The following is a 10,270-nucleotide window of genomic DNA, read 5'->3' on the forward strand; positions in this document are numbered from 1 at the left end:
TGGGTCTGTCCTGGCTGTGTGAAGAATGTTAATTACACTCATTTGGGCAAATTTACTAATACGATGCATATAAATGGAATTAAGTTAATGGAATTTTGTGAACACTTGGGACAAGCAAAAATTTATAAAACACCTGGGGCTTGGTTAGCTTGTACAAAAAATAAAAATAAAAATAAGCAAAGGAAAGGTGGTGGTAGATATTACACTTATTTATCAAATATTTACTGAGCTCTATGATGGACAATATGAGCGTGGCTTAAAAGAAGGAGGGACCCCAGAGTCTTAAAGGATAAATTGGAGTTTTGCAGACATAGGAAGGTGAATCAAAATTCTAGGCAGAGGTAAGAGCAGGGAAAGAGGGTAGAGAAATAATCAAAGGTCCAACTATTACCTGAGGTTCTTGAATGAACCACACTAAGGTCACCCCAAGCGTTTGTTACAAATGAGGTTACCATGCCTTGTTCTGTGCCAAGCGAACCACCATCAGTGATAGCGGGGACAAGAATTAGCATTTTTCATAGGCGTGCCTCTGCCGTTTTTGTAAACACTAAGATTTGATAATTGTTGGTATAGGTGATAGAAGCATGTGGATTCAGGCAACAGAATTTCACAATCTGTTTTACATTTGCGAAGGACAGGCGGGTGGCCTGCGGAGAATACAAGAAGACTGAAGATGATGGAAAAGAGTCCCATTTCAAAGACGGATGCACAGACCCTTACTTTCCTTTCCCTTTTCAAACTACTTCAATCTGGCTTTTGTTCCTAAACACTCTCTTGTCAAAGTCACCAAAGATCTTTAGCCTGCCAAGTCGTTCGCTCTCAACCTGCACCTCAGCAGCATTTGAAAAAATGGACCACCCACTCGAAAACATTGAACTTTCTTGGCTCTCAGAAAACCACTTAGTATTCATTTTCTTCAGCTTCTTTTTCTCCTACTTTACTGGATCCTTCAGAACCTTGACCTCTTCTTTTCTCCTTCTACACGTACTCCTTGAAATAGCAGCTTTAATTTATCATCCGTATGATTCGACCTCCACATGTCTAGCTCCAGGCCCTCTCTTTCCCTCTTGCTTCACACCTGTGTGCTTAAACTGTCTACTCAACACTCCCACTGACATCTAGTGGGAATCCTCACATGTTCTGTGTTTAAAGGGGACCTGCCTAACCCAGACCTGCTCCTCCCCTGGTCCCACCTATCTTGGGTAATGGCGCCCTCGTTTCATCAGGCCAAATACCAAGTAATCATCCTATTTCCTACGTTTCTTTCTTTCGCATTGCATAGTTGATCCATCAGCAAGCCCGCTAGAGATTGTCCTTAAACTATGTCACAAATCTGGCAACTTCTTAACAACTCCATGGCTTGCACTATAGTTCAGGCTGCCAGCATCACCTCCTCCCTGGGTAATGACAACAGTCTCCTAACTGATTTCCCTGCCTCTCTACTCTCGCCCCATAATGTAAAATTTCCATAGTTACTCCAAATGATCTTTAAGAACATATATCATAAAATGCCACTCACTCTCGGGTCAAAATCTTCCAAAATCTGTCATACTTACAATAAAACTCAAAGTTCTTACTAAGGTCCACAGGGTTCTACAGCTCACCTAGCAATATCCCCTGTGCCTAGGCTTTACTTATACACAGTGGTCTTTTTGCTGTTTACACACCAAGCTTTCTTTCCTTCAGAGATTGGCATTTACGGTTACCTCTAGCTGGGTTGCTCTTATCCCAGATATTATCATGTCTTTTTTCCTCATTTTATTATGGTCTATGCTCAAATAAAACTTCCTTTGAATGTCCTTTCATGACCACCATACTTAAACAATTCTCTCTTCTCCATGTCACTCCATATTCCTCTATAATGCTTTATTTTAACCATAGCTTTATCACTACTTAACATTGTATCACGCAGGTACTTGCTTGCTTATATATTGCCTCTCTTTCATATAGGAATATAAACTCCATAGGAGTCAGTACTTTATCTTCTTCACTTTTTAATCCCTTGTGCCTGGTGTAGCTTAGTACGTAGAAGGCAGACAAAGAACATTTGTTAACTGAATGAATCTTTTACATGTAAAATGCTGAAGCCTTAACAATGGCATTGTGAATAGGGTGATGAGAAAAGAAAAAAGGATGATTCTTCTTTGTAAAATTAAGTCATTTTTACTTACATTGTATCATATTATACTACAATGTAGTAAGACGAAGAACTAGAAAACATGGGAAAAAGTCATCACATTTATTAGAAAAGTGACAATAAAAAGGATAAAATGGTTAATCTACCCAAAAGAATGAGATGTCATCAGCAGATCTGGATTTTCAGGATTCTTGAAAGTGGAGATTTATACAGAGGAACAGGAAGTGAAGGAGACAATAAAAGGGACAAAGAAAAGTTCAACACACACTCTGGGCATAGGGAACAACGTTAAAATCATGAAAATTTGGGGAAATTGAAAATAATTAACCACACCAAACCGTGAGATAGAAATTAGGGAAAATTGTAAGGTTAGAAATAGGAGAAAAATCCTCATGTCCCACGTTAATTGTACCCTTGAAGGCCATGCATAAGTTGCTGGGTATTACTCTTGGGGGACATTGAAGAGTTTTAATCAGAGAAGGGAGTTCATAGTGCATGTTTGTTGTTTCTGCCAATGCAGAACTGAGTAGCTCTGAGGAGTCCCAAGCAGTTTAAGCAGGATCCCAACTCCAGCCATGGTGGCCGAAAGACGACAGATGATACCTCTCCCTGCTCCCTAGCAGCCCAGGCAAAGATACCTGGCTTGGATTTAGCCAATTGGAATCTTCCACCAGGGATTTTGATTTGCAAGGAACAAAGAGCATTCATGTTGGTAGTGGAAACAGCAGGAGTCCAGAGCTAATGGTGGCTAGCGTCTGCGCATTGTGGCTACGCTATGGAGTAATGAGCATGGCATTCTCAGTTCTTGGACTTTACAAGGCCTTTTGCGCTTTCTGTATTTTGTGATAACGGCCTGGATGTTGCAACTCTCAGAAGCCAGCAAAGTCACAGATAGATACACACTGGGAGAGAATTAAGGAAGGAAATCTATGATGTCTAAAAATCAAAAGATCATTTTTATGAAGCTTTAAAGTTTTGTGAAACTTGCTGATAGGGAAAAATTATATTAAACAGTATCCTAGTGACTTCAACAACTGAACTTTCTAACTTTGAGAACGGAGTTTCATTATATCCGTGGTGTAGACTTTCATTTGAGAAATGTCTGACAGATCAGATGAATGTAGACCATTCAATAAGATGGTTCTGACTAACATGGAATTTGAATTTTCTACATTGATCAAATCATTGTCATGTTTACACTTTTTGTTATGTAAAAATGTAGCTCGATTTTCTCCTTCAAGGAAGTGAAGGGTTCATCTCTTCAAGGTGAATTAATTTTTCCAGTTAACCTGATGTCCAATGGTTCACAAAAAAATTTCAGAAAAAGTCAAATGTACTCAAATATAATCCATGGTAGGACTGGACCCTGTAACAATAATTTAAAATCAAGTAATTGTCAAGGAATCTATGCATATAATTAGCTTCAACTGACACTGTCATGGGACTGAATAGTTTAATGTTGAACTTTTCCGAGTAATAATGTGCTATCTTTAATGATTACACTGCTAGAGTACAGAACTTTCATTAAAGTTTTGTACATTAATTTTAATTATTCCTTTTTGTGCTTATAATAGCTCTCAATAACAACTGATTTTAATAGTCTATATTTATTTGAAATTTTATCTCAGGATTTTAAATATCATAGATGAGCTCATTTGCCTAAAAATATTACAGTCTACTGTACATTACCCTATCCTATCCAATGTTTGAGACATCTTTAATGCCTATTGCATTACAAAATATTAATTTAATGAGCATCAGTGGAAAATTATTATTTGGCAAAAATTTAGTTATGAGATGCTATTAATCTAATCCAAACTCTGTAAAAGCATGACATCTTGTATTATTTGAACATGTTAATGTATTGGTTATAGCTAAATCACTTTGCATAGTTCATAGCAAGCTTGAAAAAGGATGATTCATTTAAAGATACTAATAACATTTAGAAGTATAGTTCTAGAGGTAAAAACTGAAATGTCAGTGCAATTGTTGAAAGCAGTGGCAGACACATTATTTACATACAAACAGTTGTGTGCAGGAAATAGTCCTCTTCTGAATAAATTGACTGTATTCATAATTTGGCAGAATCGGTTACTTTGCAATTGATTCTGTCATAGCTGGTATTTGAACTTTAAGTACTGTGATCTCAGGATTTTTCTTAATGGCATATATGAATCACTCCAGGCTGCCGTAAAACATGCAAATATGCTCACCAATTATTCCCTTTGCATTAAAGAAACATTCTTCAGGGCAGACTTCATGAGACGTTCCAATAATGACCTTAAGATATGACAAGAATTTTCATAAAATACAGGGACTGGGGAAAATTCAACACCTTGTAAGGAAGATCATTAACCAAATGGCTGATATAAGACATCGCAACAGGGCTTGCTAGGCACTGGTGAGCCAAGCCGAAAGTTTGATGGTGGAACATGTTAAACGTAATTAAATATGGATCCTTCCTAATCAATAGTGAGGGCATAATTACTTTTCTCAAGGTTAGTTAGCCAGGGATTTTTGAGGGGACACAAACCAGAGAAAAGGGAATCAGGAAGAAGAACTAGAGAATTGTGCGTTTCAGAGCTGAGGAGGCTATTAGGAGCTTTGGTACACTTGAAAAACCAGACTGCAGTTTTATCAGTAGTCTCGTTGGGGAACGATTAGACAAGGTCAAGAAGGCCTGTGAGAACTGATGGATACATTTAAGCAATGCCTCCCCGCTTCACCAAATTGCTCAATAACAGCTGCCAAATTTTCGTGTCTTTGAACAAAAACATCCTGTATGAGAGTCTCCTAAAGCTATTGCCCAATTCTGCCTTTTAAATGTTGTCATCATTTCTCTATGGAAACTATCAGGGATGAATTAATGAACATTTTCAACAGTGATGAACCCAAACTGTAAACCATGAGGGAAAGAAACGTGCACTTATGTATATGCAGGTGTGTATAAATATGTCTTCCCCAAACCAGACAGATGAGGGAGGAAAAATGAAGAGGAAGAGTCTAACAACTTAATCCCATCAAATGTGTGGGCTGGTTAGCATTCTTATAAATGTTGCTAAACATTCTATCTTGCCCACTTCTTTCCTTTTTCCCCCTCCATTCCCAAATATTTATTGAGCACCTTCTATGAGCCAAACATTGAATAAAGGAGATCAGCAATTAATTTTAAAGATGTCAATGATAATGATACGGCCAATTATAAGAGCTGCTAAGTGTTGTCAGATGACTGGAAAGGCTTTGTGTTAAACAACAGAGTTTCTTAATCATAGAAGACTATGAGACTATCTACATATCTGACGTTTGATAAAACAAAGTATGAAGGAATTTTGAATTTATTCCACAAACAAATAATGTGAATTTATGCTTATAGGAAGGATAACATTTTCCTGCAACTTTTCCCCCCAAACATACTTGATGAAATTTCTTAGAGAGATATTTTTCAGGAAACTTGTAGCATTCTAAAAATAGTTTCTAACACTCTAACAAATAAATCCCTTAAAGCATTTGCTTTTCTTATTTTTATTTCTATAACTTTAATTTGTTCCTTTAAGGGACATAGAAAAATAATTCATTGTTTTTATATAAATGAACACATCATATTTAATAAGTATGAAGTGGCCAAATTTTGATCTGAAATAATATGATTTTAAAAAAAATCTTTGAAATTAAATAAATTCTGAGAAAGGAAAATCTCTTGGGTATTACTTATGCTGTTTGGACCTGGGGATCGGAAATTAGTAAGTACCCTAGATGCCTTAGAAAGACTCTGCATGCCAGAGGTTAAGAAATCAACTCTAAGAAAATTCGGGGATTATAGTAGTTATTTCTAGAGTAAGAGAACCCCGCCCCACCCCCACACACAAGAGGGAGATTTATTATGAGGAACTATCAATTTTTGTTGATTCCTTTAACTCTATCCCTATAAATATTGCATCGTTGAAATCTTTTCAGTTAAACTACCTGAGTGGAAATCTTTTTCCTGCAAGACTCAGACTAAGACGGAGAGTATATATTTATACATTTTTGTCTCATTCAGGCCTAATACTGAGATAAGTATTTGTAAGGTAGTTGTGATGTGCTATAATAAAGTGTGTGTGTGTGTGTGTGTGTGTGTGTGTGTGTGTGTATGTATTGTCTCTGCTCCAGTTCCTGGCACAGAGCTCCTAAAATCATTATTATTTCCTGAGCAATGGGGATGCTAGGGCCATCTTTTATTTCCATATTTGGTCTTTGACTTCAGTTCCAAGGGAGCTCCTGATCCCTTGAAATTTCCTGGGTATTGGGACCATGTTTTATTCTAATGAGGCAACTCTTGGGCCCCATGGATGGGGGCTGGTCACCAGAAAGATTAAGCCATGATTAGAAGCTTGGAACTTCCAGCTGTACCTCCATCCTCCAGAAAGGGGAACGGTTCTGGAGATGGGGTTAATAAGCAATTATGTCTGTGCAATGAAGCCTCCATAAAAATCCCAGAGCTGTGGGATCCAGTTGCTGAGCACATGAGGAACATGAAGGGTGGTGTTCCCAGAGAGGGCATGAAAGCTCCTGTTCCCTTCCCACACACCCTGCCCTCTACCTCTCTTCCGTCTGGCTGTTCATCTGTATCCTGTGTAATATCCTTCATCATACATGGGAAGTAGCAAGTAAAATGTTGCTCTGAGTTCTGTGAGCTGCTCTTATAAATTAATGAAACCTGAGAAGTGGGTCATGGAAACCCTATTTATAGCTGGTTGTTCAGAAGCACAGGCCACAATCTGGGACTTCTAATTGGCCTCCGAAGTGGGGATCAATCTTGTGGGACTGAATCCTTAACCTGTGGGATCTGACACTATCTCCGGGTTCATAGTGAGAGAATTGAATTGAATATCCAGCTGGTGTCCTCTGGAGAATTGGGTATTGGTAGGGAGAAATCCCACATATACTGGTGACCAGAAGTGCTCTGTGTTTTATTGGGTGTGAGAGTAGGAAAAACAATTTGTTTTTTCTTTTATTATTTATTTTATTTTTTAAGACAGCATCTCCCTCTGTTGCCCAGGTTAGAGTGCAGTGGTGTCCTCATAGCTCACAGCAACCTCACATTCCTGGGCTCAAGGGATCCTCCTGCCTCAACCTCCCGAGTATCTGGGACTACAAATGTGTACCACTGTGGCCAGGTAACTTATTTTATTCTATTTTTTGTAGAGACAGGGTCTTGCTATGATGCTCAGGCTGGTCCCGAGCTCCTGGGCTCAAGCAATCCTCCTGCCTCGGCTTCCCAAAGAGCTGGGATCACAGGCATGAGCCACTGCGCCTGGCTGATTTTTCTTATCTTTTGCAGTAGTTAGTGAATGTTTCTTGACTGATAATTGTTAACAACCACCACTTATTGAGCTTGAATTATCTACCAGGAACTGCTAGGCATTTTACGGTCTTCCTATGGACTCTAAAAAGGTTTTACAGACAAGAAAACAGAGACTGAAAGAGGTTACTCGGGCGAGGTGAAACGACTAGTAAGTAGTGGCATAGACATTTGTACTTAGATCTGTCTGTAACAATATTCCGCCATGCATAATAAACCAGAACTCATTTGTCTTCTTGATATTAATTTTGAGGAAGGTAACATAAAGAGATAAATAATTCCATCCTCTTCTGCATGACATACTCAATGTGTATGCAAGAGAGTCTATTCACAATCGTCCTTTTGCCCCCAACTTCCCACACATCATTCTGTATGAGTGACTCACAAGATTTGACATATTGTTCCCAAACTGGCACCACCAATTCCCTGAGATTGAAGGAGTAGTATGCGGAGCTCCTTCACTAGTACTGTGTAGTTGCCTCACAAAAGGAATTTGCCCTTTTTTGGGAGAAGTGTATTGTACCTACTTCTCTAGAGGCCTATTAGTCCTAAATCACCATTAAAAATTTAAAAAGTGATATTAAAATAGAATGTGGCAATATTAGACTTAATGTCACCACTAAAATAGGAAAAAAGCCAATAAGATTTTAAAACTTGGGAATCTTCTTGGATACCCCAATGTCTTCCCATAAATACTCTGATCAAGAATGAGACTTGCATTTCTGGTTTAATGTGGGAAATCTAATATCATGGCTCCAAAATATTTCTAGGGCCCCTCTATTGACTATTATGTTTATTTATATTACAATAACAATTGTTAAGTGTTCAGAGTCTTAAAAGTTATCCTATAGCTGTTGTCTTGCCACATAGTATGATAGATGATCATGAGTAGAAATGGAAAAACATTGTGCTCACCAAACCACTATCTCATTTCCTAAGGAGCAACATGGCAGTGGTGTAGATATGATCATGTCTTGTAGCTTCTTGTGAGATCTGACGAAAGGGGGTGAAAGAGGGGACAGACAATGAACTGCTCATTCTTTCAGAAGACCCTGATAGACATTTCCACTGGAGTGGCGGGTTAAATTACGTCCTGAAGGACAGAAATGACACCTATGCAAGAAGCTACAAAAACAGTCAGGTTTGAGCTGAGGATCCCGCAACCAGCAAGCCTGTTTGACCGGACGACCCACTCATTGAGCAATTAGTCGTGCTTTGTTTCATTTCACTAATCACTCGTGATAAATATGTGATAAGAATGCCACTTCATCTCTTGTAGTCTTGTCCTCAAAAATCTATAATCTCAGTCTAAAAATGAGAAAAACATCAGACAAAACAAACCTAAATTAAGACGATCCTGCAAAATACCTTGCCAGTACTATTCAAAACTGTCGGGGTCCTCAAGAGGAAGGCAACTATGACAGACTGTCACACACTAGAGGAGACATAATGACTAAACATAATGTGGTCTCCTGAATGGAGTCCTGACATAAGCAAAGGCCACGAGGGAAAAACCAGTAAATTCCAAATAACGTGCGGCACTTAGGTAATAATGATATACCAGTGTTGGCTCCTTAGTGGAGGCAAATAGACCATAGTGGTAGAAGATGTTAACAATGGGAACAACTGAGTAAGGGGTATATGGGAGCTCTCTGTGCTCTCATTACAGTTTTTTGTAAAAAACCACTCTAAAATAAAAAGTTAGGAAAGAAATCAGAAAAAAAATCCAGGCGAATACTAGGGGTCTTCGTAGTCCCAGCCATCTTTTTGGTGTAAGATAGATTTTTTTGTTTGTTTGTTTGGTTGGTTGTTTTATAAATATATTACCAAGAAAACTCTTTGCAAGTTTCCATTGTTCAGCACATTCTAGTAGTAGAGAAGAATGTTTAGTAATAGAGAGGAAAGTTTATAGCACGCAGTAAGTGAAACAGCCCTGAGCACATTGTCTTGCATAAAGTAAACCCTCAATAAATATTTATCAATTGATTAAATAAGATTGCAAATTATTTTTCACCATGGCTTAGAGTACTTATTAGATAGTCTGATTTCTTATGTAATAAGTTGATGGGCATACGTGAGAGGCTTTTAAAATATGGAAATGTTAATCCCTGAGAACCATACTAGTAAGGATAGGTAAACAACGTAGATTAGTCATCTGATGAAGTAACTCATCCTGTGAAATGGTCTCTCAGCTTATCCTAAAGGAGATTTGAGAAAAGTCCACCTACTCAAGGTGATCGGGGGGTTACAGTCAGGCGCACATAACTTGGATGGAACTGATGCGAAAGAAAAATAGGTAGATCAATGACATTCACATTCCTGAAGATAACATAGTTGGCCTGAGCGTGAAGAAAGGGGACTCTGAGAAGAAAAATTTGTCAGCATTTCCCCAGCACTCTCCATGGGTGCCTCAGGCCATTATAGCTTCATGTCATTAACCATTAGTTTCATCCAACTAACTCTCCTTGCTCTGATTAATTTTATTTCCAGCGTAGAAATTTTTTAGTGCAAAGAGAGTACTCCCAGGTCACTCTGCTAGTTATAGTTCTCATGGCACATTTGTAAATTTGCATTCTAGCTTACCCACTGGTTTCTTGGGCATTAGGTTAACCCAGTTTTCTTATTTACTAAATACGTGTAATATTTTTTACCTACCTTATAGAGTAGTCTTGAACTTAAAATTAGTGATAACATGCATAGGTTGTGCTTATGCACAATGATTGCCTTACATGGCAATCATTAATTCTTGAGGCATATTGTCATTGATATTATTTTATTTATTTTTGTTTTTG

This window comes from Propithecus coquereli, unplaced genomic scaffold (assembly GCF_000956105.1).
Source record: "Propithecus coquereli isolate 6110/MARCELLA unplaced genomic scaffold, Pcoq_1.0 Scaffold26, whole genome shotgun sequence".
Classification (NCBI taxonomy): domain Eukaryota; kingdom Metazoa; phylum Chordata; class Mammalia; order Primates; family Indriidae; genus Propithecus; species Propithecus coquereli.